Source organism: Pleurodeles waltl, chromosome 1_2 (genome assembly GCF_031143425.1).
Source record: "Pleurodeles waltl isolate 20211129_DDA chromosome 1_2, aPleWal1.hap1.20221129, whole genome shotgun sequence".
Taxonomy (NCBI): Eukaryota; Metazoa; Chordata; class Amphibia; order Caudata; family Salamandridae; genus Pleurodeles; species Pleurodeles waltl.
In genome coordinates, this window is record NC_090437.1 from 671553398 (window position 1) to 671578830 (window position 25433).

Here is a 25433-nt window from a genome sequence, read left to right on the forward strand (position 1 = left end):
AGTCAAAACTCTGGTCAACACGTTAGAAAACATTGGCTGAGACATCCCAGATGCCATGGCCACTGTAGTTTGAAAGGAGCCACTTGCCAGGAAATGGAGCACTGACAGGACCTGCACTAGATGGGGGATACCTGTGGGCTGGCAGATAGCTGAAATCAGGTCTGGCTCCAATTGGGCACACAGTTCTTGGATTGTGGCACGATCAAGTCTGTAGGTGATTATGATGTGTCTGTCTTCCACTGTCGACAGGTCCACCAGGGATCTGTACACCGGAGGATACCGCCATCTCATCATCTGCTCCAGCGGTTGTAGCCTATGGAGGAGAACGGTGAGCAGAGGTTCATTTACCACATAGGTAGCACAACTGTGTCTGCAGTAATGTTAGTAAATCCGTGTGTGAAAAAGTTAGCCCGTATATGTGCCAATATGTGCTGTGATGCAGTTAGGTGCCATGCCATGTGCACCCCTGAAATGGGGGCTGCCTGACTTATGAGGAGGGACAAGGAGAAATGAGGTAACTGCGTTGGCGTTGTGCAGCGTCGTGGTAGGCGGCCGAAGACCGCAGTGGAACTCGGCATTGGTTATCATTGGGCCCTATGGGTTTCAGGAGCCAATGGCCATATATGCCGGTGGTTCACTCACTTGACCATCAACAGGAGAGGACCTACACTGCAAGTGCTGCTGTAACCTGAGTCTGGAAACAACAATGGCTCATGTGTCTGGGGAAAGGGCCCCTGCCTTCACTGCGGAGGAGTTGGACAAACTGGTGGATGGGGTCCTTCCCCAGTACACGCTACTCTACGGTCCTCCAGACAAATAGGTGAGTACACTGTGAGCAGGATGCGTGGGCAATGCCTGTCTGGAGTGGTGTGGATGGAAGCCACATGTTGGGGGGGCTGAGGGCTGCATGTGAGGATGGTCAGTGTATGTGCGTCGGGCATGGGTGGGAACTGGTGGGCAATGAGTATGACGGTCCGGACGGGTGAGTAATTTCCTTTCCTCCTATACTTTTCCTCTAGGTCAGCGCCCACCAGAAGAAGGGTATTTGGTGTGCCATCGCCAAGGAACTGCAGACCCTGGGGGTCTATCACAGACGGAGCACCCACTTCGCAAGAGATGGGAGGACCTGCGCCGCTGGAGCAAGAAGACGGCGGAGGCCCAGCTGGGGCTGGCCTCCCAACGTGGAAGGGGTGCCTGTCACACCATGACCCCCTTGATGTTCTGCATCCTGGCGGTGGCCTATCCGGAGTTGGATGGAAGCTTGAGGCCATCACAGCAGCCACAAGGGGGTGAGTACAGTGTCATAAAGCTGAATCTGCGCAGTTTAGGAGGGATCTGGGTGGGGTGTGTGGGCTGTGGGTGCCCCTAGGCCAGGGCGGTCATGCCAGGGTAGGTCCCTTTTTTTCAGGCTCAGAAGCACCCCTACCCCAATGGTACAATTGGACAGCTACTAGTGTGCAGGGTCCTGTGGGTGTCAGGTGTGCATATGTTGGCGTTAGGCATTGTACCTCATGGGGTGGTGACTACCTTAGTGAGTGATTTGGCAAGGCCTAGTGCACAGGGCAGCTCTGTGTGTGTTGTGTCCGCCAACAGTAGTGGTGTTGCTGGCATTGACCATGTGTGTCCTCTGTCTCTTTCACCCCCTTCTTGTTTTGTCACCCTGTCCTTGTGTGCATTAGCATCATCTGGCGGAGGAGCAGAGGCACCGGCGACGGAGGGAGCTGCATCCCACATGGCCCAGGAGGGTGAATCCATGGAGGGTGAAGGCACCAGTGGGACGGAGGGTGAGGGGAGCTCCACGATGGGGACAGGAGGGGATACCAGCAACAGCGACTCCTCCTCTGATGGAAGCTCCCTGGCGGTGGCAGACACCTCTGTGCCCACCACATCAAAAGGTACAGCCGCCACCCCCCCTATCAGCACTATCAGCACCGCCCTCCCAGCAGCCCCTCAGCGTGTTTTCCCGTGCCCGCTCACCCAGGAGGGTGGGCATCTCCTTTGCCCCAGGCACCTCAGGCCCTGCCCCAGTCAGCCCTGCTGCCCTCAGTGAGGAGGCTATTGACCTCCTGAGATCCCTCACTGTTGGGCAGTCAACCATTATGAATGCCACCCAGGGTGTCGAGAGGCATTTGCAGCAAACAAATGCATACCTGGAGGGCATTCATTCTGGCGTGGTGGCCCAACAGAGAGCATTTCAGGCACTGGCCTCAGCACTGATGGCAGCCATTGTCCCTGTGTCCAGCCTCCCCTCTCCAACTTCCACTACCCAGACCCAATCCCCTCTACCTCAGCCTATCCCAAGCACACCATCAGACAACATGCACACACATCAACAGACAAAAGTGGCTCAGGAAAAAATAAGCACCACACATCCCACAGACACTCACACAGGCACCATACCCATGCACACATACCAACATCCACTTCCTCCACTGTGTCCCCCTCCTCCACAGCCTCCATCTCCCTCCCAGTCTCGTCTCCACTCACACCTGCATGCACTACATCATCAGCCACTGCCTCCATCACCAGCACGCCCATCACTACACACCGCTCACGTACAGTCACCACCCCCACTATCATTCACACGTCCCCTGTGTCCTCTCCCAGTGTGTCTGTGAGCCCTCCTCCCAAAGTACACAAACGCAGGCACACACCCACTCAACAGCCATTCACCTCACAATAGGCTCCAGCCCATGCACCTTCACCCAAACTCAGCAGACGTACACCTCCTACAACCATTACCTCTTCCTCCACTCCCACGCCCCCTCTATCTTCCCATCCCAGTGTGTCTAAAAAACTTTTCCTAGCTAACTTGAACCTCTTCCCTACACCTCCCCCGTCCGTCCCCTAGGGCAAGGATGTCTAGATCCCAGACCAGCACATCTGCGTCTGCTGTGATCCGTGCAATTCGGGGTGGATCGAAGGGGGCACCCGTCAGAGCTGCCAGTGTGCCACCTACAGATGGGATGAACCACCCTATTCCGCCACCTGCAAAGGTAAAAAAAGGGTCCGGCTTCCAGCAGGGGAGAGTCGCACCAACCACCCAGCAAGGCCTCGTCCAAACACAGAGAGGACAGTGCCAAGGTCCCAGCAGCGACTGCCAAGGCGGGGGGGCCAACAGGCAAAGGGCAAGTCACCTCAGGGCACGATGCCTCCTGGTGAGGGGCTGGTGACCAACATTTTAACAGGGATGCCAGCAACCTGTTCCACAGTAACCACCGCTGCAACGACAGCTACCTGTACCGCCACCTGCACCGCCGCTGCAACAACATCAGTCTGCAGCATCCTCCCCAAGGATCATCCATCCGAGGCTGCCGGAGACGGTATGGTGTCTCCCTCCAGCACAACAGACACTTGCACCACCGCCAGCACAGGCAGCATCTCCGCCGCAGTCACCGCCACCGGCACCACCATCTGCACCGCCACGTGCCCAGCCGGTACCACTCTGTCGGGCGTCAGCAGCATCACTAGTGGGCAGCTGTCCGAGGCTGCAGGCGACATCCTGGACCCTGGACACGCCACTTGAGGCACCAACTCCATCACTGGCACTACCAGCAGTTGGCAGCCTAAGTCGTCGCAGGATGGAGTGTGGCTCTGCCTCCATGGAGTATCATGCTACCTGTTCCAGGTACATCGTGTGGCTCAGACACCCAGGTGAGAGGATGTTAACTGCCACACCCCAGGTGCAGCACTCTGGGCACAAAGCCCCCTCCAGAACCAGTGGAGAGATACATCCACTCACCCAATCCTTGGTAGGATGAAGCACACTGGGCACAAAGCATCCTCCAGAACCAGGGGAGAGATACATCCACTCAACCAATCCTTGTCAGGGTGAAGCACTCTGGGCACAAAGCCCCCTCCAGAACCAGTGGAGAGATAGATCCACTCACCCAGTCCTTGGCAGGATGAAGCACTCTGGGCACAAAGCCCCCTCCAGAACCAGTGGAACATGTCACCCACTTGAGCGACTGTGGCTTTGCACTTCCCAGGAGCAGGCAGTGGGCAAACCACCCACTTGAGAGACTTGAGAGAATGTGGCTTTGCACTCACCAGGAGCAAGCAGTGGGCAGTGCACCCACTTGAGAGACTTGGGAGACTGTGGCTTTGCACTCCCCAGGACCAAGCAGTGGGCAGTGCACCCACTTGAGAGACTTGAGAGACTGTGGCTTTGCACTCCCCAGGACCAAGCAGTGGGCATGGAGCCCCCTCGAGGAGCAGTGGCATCGTACCATTTTCCGGCTGAGGTGTCCCCCTCCCCTTCCCCCTGAGGTGCATGTGTTTTTTCGACCTGATGCCCCTGCAGTGTTCTGTCCGTTTTGAGGCAGGTGTCATGTGTGGGCTTTGCCCATGCTTTTTGGTGGTCACGGATATTACAAGGGACAGTGTACGGCCTTGTGTACATAATGTAAATATTTTTATATACTGATTATTTGCTTTTCTCTTGATATATCTGAATGTTCCAATATAACACTAGTTAGACTTGTTTCCTTTTGTCCTAGTGTTCTTCAAGGGGGTGACGGGGTGTATCTGTATTGTTGTTGGATATGTTTGTGTGTATGGTGTTGTGGGAGATGGTGGGGGTGCTGCATGCCGCATGTGTGTGTCACTCTCTTTTCCCTCCTCCCCTCCCCTGTGTGCTAGGTGCAGTACTCACCGTCGTCGCCACCGCCGCCTTCTTTCTACTTTGTGGTGTATTATTAGATACATCAACGTGGGGAGGATCTGCAATTCGGGCTCCATGGCGTCCTGGTTCTTTGTGGAATGTCGAGAGGTGAGTGGTTTCCCTTCTATGTTCTGTTTCTGCCGTGCTTTTGATGTCGTTGTTACCGCCCCGGAAAAGCTGGCGGATTGGTGCCTTGTAATACGGTGGGCGGTACATTGTCTTCCACCTGTCTTTTGGCGGTGACCGCCGCGGTGTTTGTTGCTACCGCTGTGGCGGTCGGAGTGTTAAAGTTGCTGTCTATGTTGGCGGGTTCTACCGTGGACGTGATCCCATCCATTTTTGTTACCGCCGGCCTGTTGGCGGTGTTACCGCCGCTTTAACACCGACCGCCAGGGTTGTAATGAGGGCCTATGTACCTACACTCTATTCTAATACTAATACACTGAAGATGAAATGAGAAGACATAGGGGGTCATTCTGACCCTGGCGGTCATGGACCGCCAGGGCTAACGACCGCGGGAGCACCGCCAACAGGCTAGCGGTGCTCCCATGGGCATTCTGACTGCGGCGGTACCGCCGCGGTCAGAAACGGGAAACCGGCGGTGTCCCGCCGGTTTCCCACTGCCCAAGGGAATCCTCCATGGCGGCGCTGCAGGCTCTCCGCCATGGGGATTCCGACCCCCTTACCGCCAGCCTGGCTCTGGCGGTTTTGACTGCCAGAACCTGGCTGGCGGGAACGGGTGTCGTGGGGCCAATGGAATGGGCACTGCAGGGGCCCCCTAACAGGGCCCCACCAAGATTTTCAGTGTCTGCCAAGCAGACACTGAAAATCACGACGGGTGCAACTGCACCCGTCGCACCCCTTCCACTCCGCCGGCTCCATTCGGAGCCGGCATCCTCATGGAAGGGGGTTTCCCGCTGGGCTGGCGGGCGGACCGCGGTACGGTCTTCTGGCGGTTCCCGCCAGGCGGGCGGCTTCTGCCGCCCGCGGAGGTCGGAATGACCCCCATAGTAGAGAGGGAACTCAATAAGAAAGAATGAACAAATATCCTTTATTACACAAAAAATTAATAGAAACCCACATTTCAAATGTACAGTCATCTATCTACACCGAACCTACCTATCCCCAGCAAAGGTATCCAAAATTTACCCCAGACCTTCCAACCAATCTCCCTGATGTCAGTAAGCTAAACAGAATTCTTCCAGGTGGTTTGGGACTGTGCAATGATGAGGCAATACTTTAAAGGAAATAACAGGGAAATGGTTGGAGGCCACCCCTATGGTGTCTCTATTGGACCAAATGTACAGACTGAAGAGAGGGAAAGCCACCTGTAGATTCATGAAATTTAGATCAAGTGATAGGCAAAACAAAGAGCAGAGCTCTTGACACCAGGGCATGGGTACTATATGCGAAGAAATGGGTGACAGCAGACATGGCAACCATCGAAAAACAACAGAAGTAAAAGGGTGGGGAGACATCACACAATGTTTAGCACTCAACTATTATAGCTACAATCTGGAAAAAACTGATGAACGACCCTCATGAAAGAGTGACACGGGGTGCAGAAACCAGATTAGGTAACATGACACATAAGAACAGTCAGGACAACTGTCCCTCTTAATTGTGGAGATTTGTGAGAGCCATGTAGTACAATTTTAAACATGCAAATACACAAGATAACTAAGGTCTAGAATGCCAGATAAAGAAAATTTAGTAGACCAACCATAACGAATAGCTGAAGACATACAGGACTTATGTGTACAGATAAAACAAACATTGACAATGCAAATAGGTCTGACTTATGAATGAAAGTGCTTTTTGTGTTCCTTATGGGTTTCACCACTCATTAGGTCATCATACATGTACTGTGCCACTCATCTTTGCCCTCATGCATCTTTCCATCTATCCATTGACACATCCATTCAATCTCTGACACAATGGCCCTACACTAGACACAAATTCAACAACATATGTACAATAAATTCAAAGAATACAAGTAGAAAAAAGAAAGGCTGCTGCTGTCTAAAACACATGGGTATGTGCTTGCAAAATGAACCTAAACATAGCAACGAGTTTCCATCTTGCAGAGGTACTGTTAATAGTCTATCATTGTTGTAAAGTTCGAGAATGGCCACCACCTTTACAACCAACATGTTTGCCATGTTGGAATAGTAAAACAATGATACACTATAGACAACAGCATTCTATCATGGTCTTCTTTTTCAGAGGAAGTGGCTACATGGGATGCGGTGCACTGCAGATGAAATGAGTGTCAAGGAAGTGACCCCTTAGCACTGCCTGGAAAGCTTTAGTATTGTATAAAGAAATATTAAAATAAAAAAGGAAGAAGCAAAGGAATGAATGGGGAACTATAAACAAGGAAAATTGAAAACTAAAGGCCTAACCACTCAGCCCTCACATTGAAGCACACTCATTTTCAAGTGGATGTACACATGTGATCAGCAAATGCTGTCATATACAGTTCAAGAGGGGCAATGATTGATGTGCATTGAACCATTATCCCATGCAGTAAACTGTCATGGAAGGAAGCAGAGTGTAAATGGCACTCAAACAAATCAGTGGCAGAACGAGCTGCCTCAAAGGCCTTCTATGTGGCTGTGTGGATATATATTTATCTATATAAGTGTATGTATTATTTAATAATTGTCTTTGTTACAAGTTCCTAGCAAATAGCTAAGACGATTTTCTAGCAAGAATTATTACAGTGCAAATCTTCTCCTTTTGGGAGTTTGTCAGAAGTAGTACCCAACACCAAAGTCCTTCCATACAAAGGTAACGTGTCATTTCATTTAACAGAATACCTATCTGTAGTCTTATATAACAATCCACCCTTAAACAACTATTGACTTTAACATATGCTTTTCACATCAATGTCAGGCCCACTGCACTTATCATAACTTTTCATATAAAACATATCAGATCTATGGCATCAGAAATATGTTTCCTAGTGAGCCAATCATGCCTCTAGCTATTATCATTGGTTTGTCACTATAGCCAGCTCAGACCTCCTATGTTGGTTATAAGCACGTATCAAGAATTTGCAATTCTGTTAAGGACATGGAGGAGAGGATTATCCCACCTGAGGTTTGTCTTTTGTTCCATGTGTATATCAAGTTATGCACTTCTTTTGTGTTTTCACTATGTCAAAGTAGTCATTTATCCACCCGGTTATGACAACTGATGATTATGTCATGGTCGTTTATGGCTTGTCCTTTTGTTCTTTAGGTAATGACCAGAAACAGGGCTGAAGACACAGTGGATGCTATGATCACTGGATGATGTGAAGGCCTGGTGTTCCTGGTCCAGTTCTGCTGTTATGCTCGCCACAACGCACCAGTTTGGTTCTAGATGTTCGTGGCCTGTATGAGGATTAACAAATTCATTGTTAGAACTTTGGCTATTGGTTCGATCTTTCATCTTGGTGTTAATCGTATTAATTGGTCTGTTGCAATTGATTCAACTGTGCAAAGAAAAAGGGAATTAAGATGGTGTTTCCAGCACTTAAAGAGATAGCCTCACAGTGATTGGAGCATATGATGGGGTTCATGGGATATGTAGTTTTTAATTTTAATACATTTTAATTTGCTCCTGTATTTTCTGTGCTGTAAAGATAGAGAAACATGATCCTCGCCTCCGTGTCCTTAACAGGATTTAAAATTATTTTTGTGTTCGTTAGAAAACTTTTTTTAATTGAGTCATTATTCCCAAGATCTGACAAAACTCTCAGCAGTGGCTCCTTGTGGCTACCACGTGTCTAACAGTAACCCAACATAAAGCTGTGTTGAGGAAAGGACTTAAAACCCATTTAACCATTCCCAGCACAAATATAAATGTGACAAATACAGGCATACCTGTTTTGTATTAATTAATCAGGTATTCCCAAATATAACCAACTAAAGTGGACACAAGGAAGACACGCAGGGGGTCATTATGAGTCTGGCGGTATCAGGACCGTCACGTTGGCGGCTGCGGTGGTCATACTGCCAACAGGCGGCCGGAGAAGACCACCAAATTATGACCATGGCGGTATTCATTACAGAATACAGCCAAATAACGGCTGGCACCGCCAATGCAGTCAGCCTGCCACGGATGGCGATAGCCACCTTCAGGTCAGCAGACACCATGCTCCCGCTGGACACATTACGTGGCTGCACACCACCAAGGTTCCAGCCACGGTAGCACCACCACGTAAACCCTGGTGGAAACCAACTCTATAAAAGGAGACACCCACCTTTTGGAACACATATCTCTCCGGAACCACCATGGAACCTAAACTGCACGTCCTCCCACTGCTTCTGCAAACCCAACGACTGCGGAACCAGCGACAACGAAGACAGCTTTGAGTACACACACCTACCTGACACTGTACGGAAAAGGCAAAGTACCCACGCACACACAACACACACATCCGGGACGGGTGGCGAGGGTGACACATACACATTACCTCACTGTGATACTCACATTCATACACAGCCGAATACACACACGCACACACATACTACACACACTACGGCCAAAACACACTTACAAAACACACACCAACCTGCAGACACTAGCACTGGCGCAGTCACACAACACCACAAAATCACACACCACATCCTAACCACAACATCTCAAACACATCATCAAGCAACCACAATGCACACCTCCAACTGACACCACCTATATACAACAAGTAACAACACCTGACAACCAATACACTCAATCACACAGCCATACAATGACGCATATGCCATACCACGCAAACACACCACACAACGGTTCGGATATACCAATCACCACACACACGCATGCACACAGTACAACAACACAAGGGCACACAACACTACCAATAACACATGTGAACACAAACAATAAACACAATAGCAACACACATACATTTACCATACACAAACTAGTCCAACACACAATACACAGCCATTACAGCGGGACAAATGCTAGGGTCACACCCACACATGCTGCCCAGACACAACTGCCAGACACAACTGCCAGCACAACCAATACACATAAAAGTCACACACACACAAACCGAAGCAGGCAAGACCAAAACAGCCATGTGGAAAGAAAGGCAAGACAAATATGTGACCATGGTACCAACAACTGGTTGGCCCACATATATTGCAAATATAAGAATGCAAATAAATATATTACTATGTACAATAAGAAAGGCCATAGGCCAGTCCAAATAACAATGTGCACAATGCACATATGGCACATCTGTGTGCCCCTACATTACTCCTGACTGCTAAATGACCTCCACAGGGTAGGGGCAACAAGGGGACAGGCAGGCACCTGAGGGATTAAGGGGGGTGGAGGGGTGGGTTTGGGCTTCGGTTTGGGAGGGGGGTCTTTGGGCTTGGGAGGGGGGCTTAGGGCGAGGTTTAGGGTAGGGCTGGAAACCCTTGGGAGGGGTCGACATCTTGGCAGGGGGTGGGGCATGGGTACTAGCCGGGGGCAGGGGAGAACTTGGAGGTGGAAGGGCTGGACTTGGGGAGGGACACAGACCATTTGGGGGATTTATAGGGTGGGAGACGAGTGGGGAAGAGGGAAAACTCCAAGAGGAACATCTTTTTAGACACACAGAGAAGGCCATGGCAAAAGTGTTTGGGAGTGGAGGTAGAGGGAGTGGTTGTAGAAGGTGTCATGGTGGATGTCTTGGGTGCATGTTTGTGCGAGGTATGCTTGTGGGCGCTGGGTGTCTGTTGGGTGGGTGAGTGTGGGCATTTATGTGTCTTGGGAGGAGGGGGTGAGGAGGTGCTGGGAGATGCCATGGTGGATGGGTGACAGTCTGTTGGGGTGGTGTCTGCAGGTATGGATGATGTGCTGCATGTGGGTGTGTCTGTGGTGTCTGAGGATGTGGTGACCGGGGTGGATGACTGCGGGTCTGCTATTGTGCTGACTGTGGGTGGGATTGGAGTAGTGGCTGTATCGGTGAATGTAGGTGTGGTGACTTCAGGTGTGTCCAATGTGGTGTCTGTGAAGGTGGGGGTGGTGGGAGAATCAATGCAGGTAGTGGATGTTGGTGTGTCTGCAGGTGGATGTTGTTTGTGTGCATGCCGGTGATGGGTCTTGTAGTGCTGGTGTCTGCCAGCTGTGGCCTTGGATGTTGAGGTGGGTGCATGCTTGTCTGTCTGTGTGCTTTGGCTGGGATTGGGAAGATGGGTCTAGGATTGGGCAGATGTAGGTGGAGGGGAGACAGAAGACAAAGGGTGACTGGCTGTCATCAGTGTGGAGGCCAGAGCCTGAAAGGATCACTATAGGCCAGCTAGTGCACCATGAATGCCCTCCAGGAACGCCTTGTTGGACTTGAGTCCCTGGATGGCATTCACAATGGTTGACTGATCCACAGAGATCAACCTCAGGAGGTCAATAGCCTCCTCACTGAGGGCACAAGGGCTGATTGGGGCAGGGGCAGAGGTGCGTGTGGTGAAGGAGATGCCCACCCTCTTGGGTAAGCGGGCACAGACAATTGGGTGGGGAGGTACATGGAGGATGGAGGTAGTAAGGGGGTGGTGGACCTAGATGGTGCTGGGGTGGACCTAGAAGGGGCCGCCACCGCCAGGGAGTGTCCACTGGAGGAGGATTCCGAAGATGATGTTGAAGATCCGCTCTCCTCCATGGCACTCTCCACACCCTCCATGCCACTGGGTCCCTCGCTCTCACTGGTAGCAGCACTCCAGGACCCCCTGGCCTGCAGCATCACTACTTGCCTGTGCCCTGTCTCTTTCGCCTGCTGATGCTGATGCACACAAACAGAGAGAGAGAGAGGGAGGCCAGGAGAGAGAGTGAGAGGGAGAGGTAGGGTTAACATATTCCTCACATACACACATGTAAACATGCACATCTGTAGGTAAACATCTCACGGCTAGGCTGTCTCTGGTGGCAATACCCATATCCTTCATCATGTCACAACATGTCACAACAAGCCACCCCTGCATGCCAACCCACACACCCACATAAAAATCAAAGTAAGTTAGCACAACTGCAGTAATCCACATGATCACCAGCAAAGCCATGTCTGCATGCACATCATGCATCACCAGTAAAGCCACATATGCATGCACATCATGCCCTGGCTGAAGTACCAATGACTACCTGAGTCCTGATCATATCTCTCCATACTTCTATCACCTATTGGAAGAGCAGGTGATGGAAAGAAACACATCAGGCCTTGCCTGTAACTACACCTGATCAGCCCATGTCCATTTGTAATGTCCCTGGATAGTGAAGACTACTCCACTCACAGACCAAACAGCACTTGCTTGTTACATTACATGGCTGACCTTACACTCTGTACAGAAATGCCAATATTGATCAAATAACTGATGTATCCACTACAGGTTGGACTTCCATACAAGTGACATCTGATGTGTAGAATGCAAGTCTGGTGTACAGCCATGTGATTAGTCTGACCTTATCTCAGATGAAGATCTGCAAACATCAAACACATATAAACCTCAAATATTCATACATCTAAGTGCATCTTCAATGGCCTACATAGCACACATGACACATCCATAGTCAATCACTGAGAGCAGTGTCATAACCTATGAACTCCAGGAAGCCACCTACTACATCATAGGCCACATACCAATCTACCTGACAAGCAGTTACAGTAGTTCGACATAATCAAACCACCATCCCTCACACCATTCCTGACATTTGATTAGCTGTACCTAAGTCCTGACAACATACATTTCAGATGAAAATGACATGTATGCATACTGCACACAGGAACCTACACGACTGCCATTGCACTGACAACACATCCCAGTACTACATAGGGCTGATTCAGGAATGATGATACAACGGAAAAGTTTACATCACTATCTCATAAGTCATACAATACCTTATCCTGTCCAAATTACACACATCAGCTGGCCAAGGGTAAGTCATTGTCCCACTTCATCAGAAGTGCCCCCAAGTAACCATTGAGACATGATGTAGGCAGTAACTAAGCCAACTCACACTGTAAATGGTAGGGCATTGGCACACATAGCATTTACATTGCATATTGTCAAAGGTGAGATCCGCCTAGGCACTTACCGCCTCTAGAACAGTCCCATTGGGTTGAAGGTAATGTCCCTACAAGTCAAGCACATGGAAATGCATGATGAGTCCCATTTAACCAAATCAGGCACCCAAATCATATTGTCCTACTGTTGCTACCGTCACATACCCCACCACTGATTGAAGATTAACAGACAATGGGGATACAACTACCAAGGCATAAGTACAGTCTTACACAGGCCATATCTGTGGTGTAAATGAAATTGCTGCCTCACATGGAGTCTATACCTGTACCAGTACAAGATGTGTATAGTCCCTGTACCAAATAAGTGAGTCAGGTAGTTGCAAATACAGGCTGTCTTTACAGATGGGAGTGGACAGACACCTTAGAGTCACTAATGCTCATATGCAGATGGGTGGACCATGTCATACTCAATGGGTAGGGTGATATACAAACTCACATCCATAGAATAGGCAGGATGGAGTCACACATATGGCATAGTCATTTGACCATCTCCACATGTAGACATGGAGATGTTATGACACAGGAGATGTGAATCTACTGATAGCAACTCATGAAGCCACATCTACATTTAATACACAGGTAAGGTGGGAACTACACATTTCCACCAGTCTACATACAATTTGAAGTTACTAAAGTGTCACAGAAGCTACAGTGAGGCGGTAAACACCATACAACCAGAGCCAATTACCAGGACACATTCAGTACTCACCTCATTGTGGCTGCTGTGGTGCCCTCAGACGCCCATCCACCTCATGGTAGGCGACCGCCAAAATGTGGGCCATTAGGGGGGGTCAGGGTCTGATGGGCACATCTCCTCCATTGGGAGGGCATCCACAGCTGGGCCTCCCTGGTCTTCCGGGCTCAGCATCTCAAGTCCTCCCACTGATTGCGACAATGGGTGCTCCGCCGGCTGTGGACCCCCAGGGTCCGCACTTGCTTGCCGATGGCATGCCAGATCCCTTTCTTCTGATGACATTCACCTGCATGGAAGGCACAGACAAAAGGAGAAAGTCATGTACACGTGCGCCATACTAATAGGAGTGGACACTACACATCTGTCACAGCAAGTGCCCACATATACCCATCGCTTCTGCTCACATGCCTTCACTTTATGCCCTCTGCGTGCAAATACTCCCTCACCAGTACATTTGCCCGAATCAACGTCACATGCAACCCCTATCACACATGACTATGGCATAGGACTCACATGCTCCTCTGGTGCCCTATATAGCTGTTCCTACAGGGGTAGGGCCTCCTCTGCAAGCTTCTCCAGCTCTTCTGGTGTGAAGGCAGGGGCAATATCACCTTCAGGACGCGGCATGATGGCTTCCAGAGGCAGTGCACAGCAGCTCTACTCGTGGAGGTCTTGCTAGCAACAGTGTCAGGAGTCAAGTGGGCAAGGCTGCTGGAAATGGTGGTCACAGCTGCCATGTACAGGACTTTCACTGCCGGCGGTCATCACCATTGGCCCCAGTCCGCCACAGGCAGCAATGTTAACCAATGACACGTTGCACGGTGGTTGCGACCGCCTACCACCATAACCACTTCCGCCAGCGGACTTAGGTCACTTCCAACTGTCCACTACATCAGGACAGGCGCCTGACATTTTGTGCAAATATAATTAATAGGTGTGCCTAAATAAGTGCGCCATACACATGCTCGGCCAAATGGTGGTGTAACCCTATGATGTGCCATCATGGTAGTGCTTCAATTTGTGACATTCTTGTCAAAATGACGTGATGTGGCTATATAATTGTTGATAGCCATGTTAGGATACTCAGAGGCATATAGGCGATGGCTATATATTGGTTAATTCCAGTACATATTGTTTGATCAGTGCATGACAGGTCAGTCAGCCACAAATGTTTAATGACACATGTGACATATGCCCTATATGACTTACATGTAAGCCAATGTGCAGCACAGAGGGTGACTAATGTGCATAAGCATGGTCGTCATTGTATATGTCATCAGTGCAACGCATCCTCTACAGTGTTAGGTGTGTGCTAATGTAACATGTGCTGCTTACATGTGCCTACTGCTTTACACATTGTACATTCTCTCCTCTCAACCTAGATATCCTGCCATGAGGAGATTGAGACAACCACCAGTGTACTCTCCACTAGTTGACCTTGCAACCATAGAGGACAGGCATGTAATACAGACATATTGTCTGAACCGGCAAACCATCATGGATCTATGTACGCAGTTGGAGCCAGATCTGTTGCCAGCCATAAGGAATCCCTATTGCAACCCCCTCCCCCCTATAGTACAAGTCTTGTCAGTGCTACAATTTCTTGCCATAGGCTCCTTTCAGAATACAGTGTTCTTAATAGCAGGGATGTCTCAGCCCATGTTCAGTCTGGTGTTGAAGGATGTACTGTGTGCTTTGTTAAGGCACCTGGACAGCTACATTGGGTTCCCCCAACGTGCAGACGTGGCTTGCATGAAGGCAGACTTTTGTGATATGGGACACATTCCTAATGACGTCACCCATTTAGCCCTGGTCCCTCCCAGTGCAAATGAACAGGTATATAGGAACAGGAAGAACTACCACTCCATAAATGTTCAGGTAGTGTGTCTGGCAGACTAGGACATCTCACAAGTTACTGCCAAGTTTCTTGGATCTGTGCATGACTCCTGCATTTTGAGGAACAGCAATGTCCCACACATTAAGGCACGACTACACACAGAGAGGGCCTGGCTCCTTGGTATGTATGCATATTAATGTGTTTCACTGTTATCGCACCTGTCATCACCTTCTGCACAGTCGCTGTACCTGTTATTTCACTGGTCCTATATTTGTGCACACAGGTGATTCTGGCTATCCAAACCTTCCTTGGCTGTTGACATTAGTGAGGTACTCTGCCACGGAAGGTGAACTCCGTTTCAATGAGGCCCACAGGAGGACGAGGCATGTAATCGAGTGAAATTTTGGCCTATTGAAGACCATATTCAGGTGCCTGGACCTATCTGGAGGTGCCCTCCTCTACTCGCCCCAAAGGGTATGCCAAATCATCGTTGCCTGCTGCATGCTCCACAGTCTAGCCCTGATACGTCAGATACCACTGCTAGCTGATGAGGGTGAGGCAGCTGGACCAGTGGCTGAAAATGCTGAAATGGCAAGTGATGAGGAACCAGAGGAAAAAAGGTGCAGCTGACTCTAGGACTGAACTCATCAATCAGTACTTCCAGTGACATACAGGTATGTTGAGTGGGATTTTTCAAGTCCTGTATGTCCACATTCATTGGTGACTATAGTCCTTCTGACGTGATTCTGCAGTGGGGGGTGTAATGTGGCTCTATTCCTATGTGTGAGTTGTGAAAGCTGGCTGATAGAATGTAAGGCGCACAGTAAAAGTGGGTCAGCTCGAACATGTGTTCTCAATGCAGTTTCCTACATTCACTTCTCAAATGGACAGACCAGTAATGAGCTATGTGTCCTGCATTCTCCTGTTCTCATGTCATTCCATCCACTGGCTGTGGTATTTAAATCTGTGCCTCCGCTACCTATGGTTTGAGACACTCATAGTCATTAACCATTGGTAAATGATTACAGAAATGAGGGTTGTACATGACAGATGGCTGATAAGATGATTTCTGTGAATGTTCTGTAACTGGTGATGTATAGGTAATAATCGATGGACCCTGCTTAGGAGATATGATACAGTGGGCATGACATCTATGACTTGCATATGTGCTTTGTGTGGCACCATGCCTTCCATCCTGATGGTGCTCTCTGTCATGCTCTTCTTGCAGGTTGGAATACTGACTGTGCTCTTGCGTGGGCCTGGATTTCAACCTCTCTGACATCTGTCCTGGGACTTATCTATTGTAATGTGTCGCCTGCTGTGGGTGCCTTCCTCTGCTATCCATTACACTGCCTGTTCGATGTAGGGGCATTACCAGACCACAGCTGGCAAGTATCACAGTTTTTGATGTTGTATTAAAGACACAAATACAGTAGCTGTGTTCAATTATGTTTATTGTGCATATCATGATTGTGAAAGGCAAAATTAAGGTGCTCAAATTGTCCAAGAGGTGATGAGTGAGGTCATGGTAGATGGACTCATTAGAGTAGCTGCTACAGCAGTTGGTTGCACATGTCCGGTGTCCATGTGCCATTGGAACATGGAGTAATGTCTCTGAACAGTCTACAGGGTGTCTCAGTGGTACACAGGGAAGACAAATCCGGTGAGGTTCACTACCTGGCAGTGGGTTTGGTCTTGGCATTTGCTCCAGCCAGATATCTGGGTGAACGTACAGGTTTGCAGGGGGTGGGAGGGATTCTTCAGCTACAGAGGGAGGGGTGTCTGAGGCCTGTGGTTCCCCTGGCAGGGCCTCTATTTGACTAGCTGCCACTGTTGTAGATGGCTCAGATGTTAGGTTGCTAGCAGAAGGGGCCTGATGGTGGGTCGAGGAAGCACGCAGGGTGGTGTTGATGTCCCTCAGCACCCCTGCAATGGAGGCCATGGTGGCACTGTGTGCCTGCCACTGCTGCATGACCTCCTGGTGGTATTCCCCCTGCAGCCTTTGGTTTCCCCCAACATGGTGATAATCTGGCCCATCCTGTTTTGGGATTGTTGGTATGCTCCCAGGACTTGGGAGATGGTTTCCTGGTCAGTGAAGTCCCTTAGGGGCCCCATCCTGTGGCCCATGGCTTCTCTCTAATGCCCTCTGCCCCCAGGTGCCTGTGTCCCTGGCATGGTGTGTCTACTCCGAGTGTTAGCAGGACCTTCATTGTCTGGGATGTGAGGGGTCAACTCAGGTCCCTGTACTGTGGGTCACACAATAGTTTGTACAGTCCTGGGGACACAGGTTTGGGGAGGAAGGGTTGGCTGTGAAGTTGTAGTTACAGGGTTGGGGGCTATATGTGGGCAGGGTGAGGCAGGGAGTCGTGGACTGACCAGGTGTCCCAGATGGGCCAGGTAGGTCATCAGAATCCAGGTGTATTGTCATCACTGGGCCCTTCATCCTGAGGAGGGCTGGCAGTCTTTGGTATCCTCTCCATGGTGGCACTGGCAGGGGTATCTGTGGATGGAGTGAGACACGGAGTTAAATTTAATTTTGAAAGTGTTTTTGGTTATCTCTTTGGCTTTACATGATTCCCAGCTATGACAATGACAGATGCTGCACAGCATACCATTGATGATACATAGTAATCTGTGACTTGTGTTACATACTCCATGTTGGGTGCTGTCATTCAAATTGGGTACATATATAGCACTGCGGATGGGTTCAGGTACTGTCTGATAGTTCACATGACTTATCAGCACTGTTACATGGTGAATACTCAGGCTTGCTAGATGTGACACGAAATGACCGGACATTGCACCATTGTGTCCCAGTGGGTGGACAGTATGTGAGTATGCAAGGTTAAATGTCCTGTCTGTGCATGTTGTGCAGGTGCATGGAATCTGCCATCTTACTTTCCATACCATGGTGAGTCCATTTCAGGGTTGTAGATCTGGATGAGTGGCCATTTGGATTAGTCACAGAGCTGTAGCTGTGTTTAGCCTTGGTTGGCATTGTTTTGTGCCATTGCATTGCTGTCATTGCCATGTAGTGCTCCTCAGTCGAACAATCTAGTTGGTGTAGCTTGTACAATAGTCATACATGCAAGAGATGTGATGTGCGAATGCCAGGTTTTAACATTAATGCGCTAGTGCATTGTGGGAGTCATAGTGATAGTATTAGCCAATGCTACCCGTGTCTTTGCCAAGTTCTGTGTGGGTAGTTGGGCTGGGCGGAGGTGTGGCTCGCAGGAGAGGGGCAATAGGTGAATAGGTGGGAGGTGTAGTGAGACATACAGTGAATTGGGGAGTACTCGGGTGGTGAGGAAGCATGTGGGACACAACAATTGTGTGACATGGAAGTTGTGGGTACTTACCAGAGTCCAGTCCCCCAGGTATTCCAGTCAGGCCCTTGGGATGCAGAATGTCCAAGACCTTCTCCTCCCAAGTTGTGAACTGTGGGGGAGTAGGTGGGGGCCCACCGGAAGTCTGGTGCACGGCAATCTGGTGTTCTGATGCCATGGAAAAGTACCTTCCCCCTAAGGTTGTTCCACCACTTCCTGAAGTCCTCCCTTGTGCTTGGATGTTTGCCTGCTGAGTTGACCCTGTTGACTATTCTTTGCCTCAACTCCATTTTGCTGGCAATCAACATTTTCTGGACCTGTGCTCCAAACAGTGATGGCTGTACCCTGACAATTTCATCCACTGTGACCCTCAACTCGTCGTCTGTGAACTGTGGGTGCTTTTGTGGGGACATGGTTGTTGTTGTATTGACAGGAGGGAGGGGATGTTGTGTTTGTGTGTGTGTAAGGATGTAGTGTTGGGTGACTGATGAGATTTGGGTGGTGTGTTTTGAGTGATGGGCACTTGTGGTGATTTCTGTGTGCTCGTAATGTGTGTTGTGTGTTTGTTGTGCTGGTGTGATGCGTGTGGTGTGTGTGTGTGTGTGTGCGCGTGCCAGTGGTGTTAGGGTGCTCTCTTTCTCTCTGTGATAGCCTACTATCTGCTGATATGTAAGTCATTTTAGTTGCAAAGGATTGTGGGTTCTGTGGGGGTGTGTTATATAGTGCAGTGAGTAGGTGTGTCTGGTGTGTGGATGTGTGTCAGGTGTGGGGTATTAAAACTGTTCTCTGTGGTATTGTGTTCTGACAGTAGTGGGTTTTGACCGCGGTGGTTCTCACTGCCAATGGTTTTCCGCAATGGCAGAACAGTTGTGCTGATTTGTGGCTCGTAATCTGGTAGGTAGATTTCTGTTCACCTGGCAGTGCTGGCGGTCAAACTGCCTCTTTCCCGCCCTCTTGTGGCCTGGCGGTGTTGGATTTATGGCTGTTTTATAGCAGTCTTTACAGTGTGACTCTTACTATGGCAGTCAGATGACCGCCAACATGGCAGTCTTTTGGCAGCCGCCACTGCAGCGGTCTTCCCAAAAGACAGCTAAAGTTGTAATGTGACCTGTAATGTCTATTTAGACATGTCCAAAGCCAGGGTCAGAGTCATGAGTGATAATATGTGCAGCTTACCATAAGTGGGAATTTCAGTGGCTTTACGTTTTGCATTTTAAGAATGACATCACTTTTTAATGTAGTATTTCAAGGGAATTTCTAAGGGTTTTATAAACAAATGTTAATTAGTCATTAGCCGACATTGTCATATTCACCTTTCACATAGTTTTCAGTGACCTTTTTTTATGATGCACTTCATGTACACCTTTTCTCATACAAACAAACTGTGCACAACCTCCAGCCATATGAGAATTGAGTTATGAGAATTTATCATTTTATTGGTGTTAAAAAAATTACAATTGTTGTATCTTGGCACACATGCAGATTAGAAATATTAAAAGTATGTCAAACATGGCAATAGGTGCATTCCTTTACCCATCTCACCTACAGTCTTAAACTTCATTGCTTGCCTGGACATCCCATCGTAGTTAGTCCCACTCCCCAACCCTAACTTCCAATTCCTCAAAGCAAAATCACAATGCAAAAAAAATATGTAATAAAAAGAGAATTAATAGTCCCATCATTTTCTATGCCCACAACCTCGTCCACTATCAGTCCTCCACCTATATCATTACCCATAATAATCCATCATGAATCCATAAGGGCCAAAAGACTCCATGCGAAAAAAAAGTGCTTCATGTTCCATTGTTCCAATGAACCAAACCGGTACCATTACCGTTGGCCCACCATTGCCCATTATCACCACATCATCTGAGTCATCTTGTCATTACTGTTAATCCATATTGAGCCATCATAGCTAACCCAACAGAGGCCAAAGAGTGTTCCATACAAATAAATAGCACTTTGTGGCCCATAAATATGTTCACATTCGCTTCTGTTACTTCTAAGATCGTTAATGAACCTTATAGGTTGAGGTTGCTAGTTTCATAAACTTTAAAAAGTGTCCTGATAGCTGGTTAGATTCACCTTTTAAGAAGTTTAAAACAGCTTCCATAGAAGTCCCCACGTTGGACTAAGTCATAGGTGCCTCGGGGTTTTTAAGCCTTCACACATACAGATCACACGTATTAGAGACTCCTCTTCTTGGTCACATCATCTGCATTGCATTTTATTTTTACCCTTCTTTTGGCCATACCAGTAGCACCTTAGTGGAATAAGGCCAAAGCTCAATTTCATAAGCGAGTATTTTAAGTAGTTGGAAAGAGGCAGGCTCGAGCACTCTGGGAGTGCTCCCGGAGTGTAAAGATCTACAGCCCAACTACCGTGAGATTTGACTCTTAGGTCCCAGAGATCCTGCTCCGCTGAGATTATCTTTCCAGATTTCATTAATAATTTTGCTGTGATTTTATATGACAGATTGTTGCATACTAGGTCCTCCGTGCTCAGAGCCCCAGTAGAGGTTGCCAGAAAACAGCTCCACATCGAGCCTGACCATTGGAATTTCTCCCCCAGGAGTTGTTTTATAGTATCACTTGGGTCTGTTTTCATTTTTTGTCAGTACGAAACAAATTTGGTCCTCAAGGCCAAGTCCTGCTTTATTGGTTTAAATTCCAGTCTAGTTTGAGCTTGGTTGGTGCAATCTGGGAGTGTAAACACCGAATGTTGTTTGTCTAACCATTTGATAAATGGGTGATTAAACATCATTGCTCCATACGAGATTTTTTACATCAGCTTACTTGCAACCGCCGTCAGTAGGGCACTGGTATTTTGGCATGTGAGATTCCTCTTGACTTGGCCCATGATGCACATCAAGTGCTTTGTTGTCGTTTTCAGGGAGCCAAGGTGAGCTTTCCTGCCATCTCTTTCACCAAGGATCACACCAAGGTATTTCAAGGTTGCTACTATTTCTATATATGACCCTCCGATACACCGGGCACCATTTTTTATCAGAGGTCTACTAAAGATCATTGTTTTTGTCTTTGCTAGATTGATAATGATGTAAGTTTCTACACAATATCAAGCACGCGCATCAAACAGCCTCTGGAGTCCAGCTTGGGTACAATCTAGTACAACCATATAATCGGCGTATTGTAAGGTTTGTTCTTTCCTCTTCACCAAGTGATGGGGGCAGATCCTAGGGAAGACTAATTTACTTTCCATGTCTGCCATGTATACGTTAAAAAGCAGAGGTGCAATAATACAGCCTTGTTTTAGCCCTTTGTTTGTATAAGTTGTTTTCTGTGTTCGTCCAGTTTGCTGATAATTTAACTTTTAACCACATGTTACTGTAGAATATCTCAATAGCTTTCAAAATGTGTGCTGGGATCCCCCAATCACGTAGCTTTGCCTAAAGACAGCTTCTTGGAATATTATCAAAAGCATTCATGAAATCAATGAACGCTGCATTAAGAGGTCGAGCATTGGGGAGCAAGGCTTCATCAATTAGGCAGGCCATAGTAAGGAGATTATCCTCAATGTTACAGTACCTCAGAAAACCGGTCTGAAAGCGTGGGATCGATTGCTTCTCTTTAGTCCAGGTTTCTAAATCATCATTCAGTAATTGTGCATAGCGCTTCCCCTCCACATCCAGCAACGCTATGTTTGTATAGTTTGTGGGCAACAATCTGCTTCCTTTCTTATGTAGAGGCACCAGAATCGAAGCCCTGAAGCTATCCAGCACTATACTTGAAGAATAGAACTCTGAGAAAAGAGAGTTTAAAATGGGCATCGAAAGGGTTAGATCTGATTTTAAAAGGGCCACTGGTAGGCCATTTGGGACTGGTGCGCCTGCTGCCCTCACTTCCCTTACTGCTTTTCCCACCTGTGTTTCGTTTGACCATACCTTACCTCTGGGGGGCATATGTGTTTTACTTACTGCCATCAATCCTGTTAATAGGCCTGTCACATCTTCAAGGCTGGAGATTATCCCTGATGCTGTAAAGTACAAGTGCTATGTGGGCAGTCCATTGCTTCAGGGCCAAAGGTAGCAGGCTGTGGGGGCAGAGCTTTCGCACAACACTCTTTCTACCCAAGTCTGGTGGGCACAACTTTCTACCATGAACAGGAGGCTCTGTGAGCAGTCATTGTGGTATGCACAGGATCTACCCTCTGCTCATCTAAAGCAATTGAACTTGGCAATTATTGGAGAGCAGCTGGTTCTGGATGAAAGGTTTGGCTTGAGGCCATGCCCTGCAGCCAGTTGCCATTCCACCAAAAGTAGATGTTCATGGCCATTGGCCCATGGGTTGCAGGAATAATGAAGGTCATTTGCCCAGCGCCCTCCAACCCATGCTGCACAAGGCCTTTGGGCATTTGCACCAGGCTCTCAGTGCAGAGCCTGGGGCTCCAACCACTCTCTTTCCTATCTAAAGCAGCTGTGCATTTCTTTGGACATAGGGTCTGGGGGCAGTGCCCGGTCTCTGGCCAGTGTTCTGTCCGGCAAAAACTCTGACACCTAAAACAGCTATGCAGAGACTTTGGTCATGAGCAGAAGGCTTAGACACAAGGCATGACCTCAAGCCATGCCCTGCACCTAGCACTTGTTCGAACCAAACCATCTGCGCATGGTCTTTGGTTGTGCGCAACAGTCTGTTGTTGCAGGGCCTTACTGCAGCCACAGCTTGTACTCGGACGGCATCTCACTCAAACCAGTGTTGCACAGTCTTTAGCTCCATGCAGTAGTCTTTGGGATTAAAACTTTATCATGGGCATGGCCCTGCATCCAGACGTACGCTCATACCAATCAGCTGTACATGAACTTCTGCTACCTACAGCAGGCTCTTAGCAAGGTTCTGGTGCGCACAGACGTGGGCCATGCGCAGTGAGTTCTGGGAGCAGAGTCTTTCATACGCCCAGATCTTGCAACCAACCGCCGTAACGTCCAAACCAACTGCACACAGACAAACGTCATTCACAGTTGCTTCTTTGAATATGGGGCCTTAGTGCTCAGCAGCATCCAAAATTCCTACAGTACAAATTCCTCTGGTTCTTTGAAAGGAAAACACTACTTTTTGAAGCCCCGTTTAAATTTGCCACTGCTTGATGAATCTGCACAACACTTAACAAAACTAAGCTGAATGTATTGACTGTGTTCCAGCTTGTGTTCAGAGATGCGAAACAGAGGCGGTGTTATTGGCAAAGCAAAGATTTGTTTAACTCTATTTAACATTAATTCTCCCTTAATGGATCTGCACATCACATACCTCAACAACACATATCGTGGAATTTCAAGCAGAACGAACGATTTAATCCGCGTTTTCTTTGCTTCTTTGGGCCGAATCTGCACACAAACGTGGCAAACCATGAGTAAGCCATCCATGCCAAGTGCCTGAGTCTTTTCTTCAAGATTCGTCAAAAGGCATCAAAACTATAAACAAAACAGCCCAAAATTGGCTATTACGACAGCAGGGAGAAAATACATTGATTTAAAAAAATCATTAATATGTTATACAAATTCAAATGTGATTGATCGACATGGCGATTTGAAAATCACAATTTATACAGTCACGATCTTTTGTTTTTTTAACCACTAATTCTTTAGTCTTTCCATACGATACTGACTTCATTTTCACAAAACCACAAACTGATTGTGATTTGGTCCAGACAACTCCATGCCATAAGTACACAGTTTTTTGCAGCAAGTGTGCAATTTCTTTCTCTATTGCCCGCTCTGACACATCTTCAATAGATTTTCCAGGGTCCCTGTAGAGGAGGGTGAAGCAAATGTTTGTAAAGTTTCATGTAGTTTCATCGAGCAGCACGAAGGATACTGAAGATTCCAAAATAGCTTTGCTACAGGGCATGGAATATAACCATGACTAGATAATCCATATCGTCTGTAATATGCATATGGGTATTGACCTGCCACCACATTGCGAAGCACAGGGACACATGCTATTTCATTGTGCTGTTTGACTCTTGATTTCTGGAGTACTATAGATGAATGTTGGAGAAAATCAAATGCACTGTTTTCAGCTAATGTCAGCTCAAGATACTGCTCTTCAAGAAAAATCTCACAAATAAGATTTACCTCAATCTTTGAACTGTCGTACCCTACTAGAATTTTGAGTTTTAAATATTCTCCTAAAAAATGTTGTATCTAGAAGCCAAGTACCACACTATTGTGACAGAAACTATATATATCATATATAGTTGTGCTTTCGAGCTTCACACATGCAAAAAGAACAAGTGATGGACGTAATGTTGAGCAATGTCAAACATTCACTCCAGTACAGAGATCTGGGCCTAAATCCATCTTTTTTTGCTACCCATGCCATTCCAGTTTGGACCCAGCCATATGCAAATCAGTCTTGACCCTGCCCTCCATGGGAACAGTCAAGCCCAAACTGCTAGATCAGGTCCTCCCTGGACTGGAAACAAGCATCCTGGGACCAGTTTCGAGGTATCACCCCTCATCAGTCAGGCTAGCTTGACTCCAGTGGCACAGTGAGTTGAGGTCAAAATGCAGTCATGGAGAAGCTGGCAAAGCTCTGAGTGGGCGAAGTGAATGTCCAGGCAGGCCACTGTCAGACCGCACCCAACCTGCAGCTGTGTGGTGCACGGTGTAGTTATGGCCTAGTTCGCTGCAAGCAAGCAATGCACTGACACTCAATGAGGTGCACTGGGGAAAAACTGCGTCAGCGCAGCCCCTTCTTTATTTATAGCCTCTGTTCCGCGCTCCGCCCGGACACGCGGAACAGGATACAAGTTATAGGAGAGTCCGGTTGGCTCTCTACATCCCTCCCATGTTTTAGTTCACAAAGGCAAGTAAAAGAAATGCAGATATCAAATGTAACCAA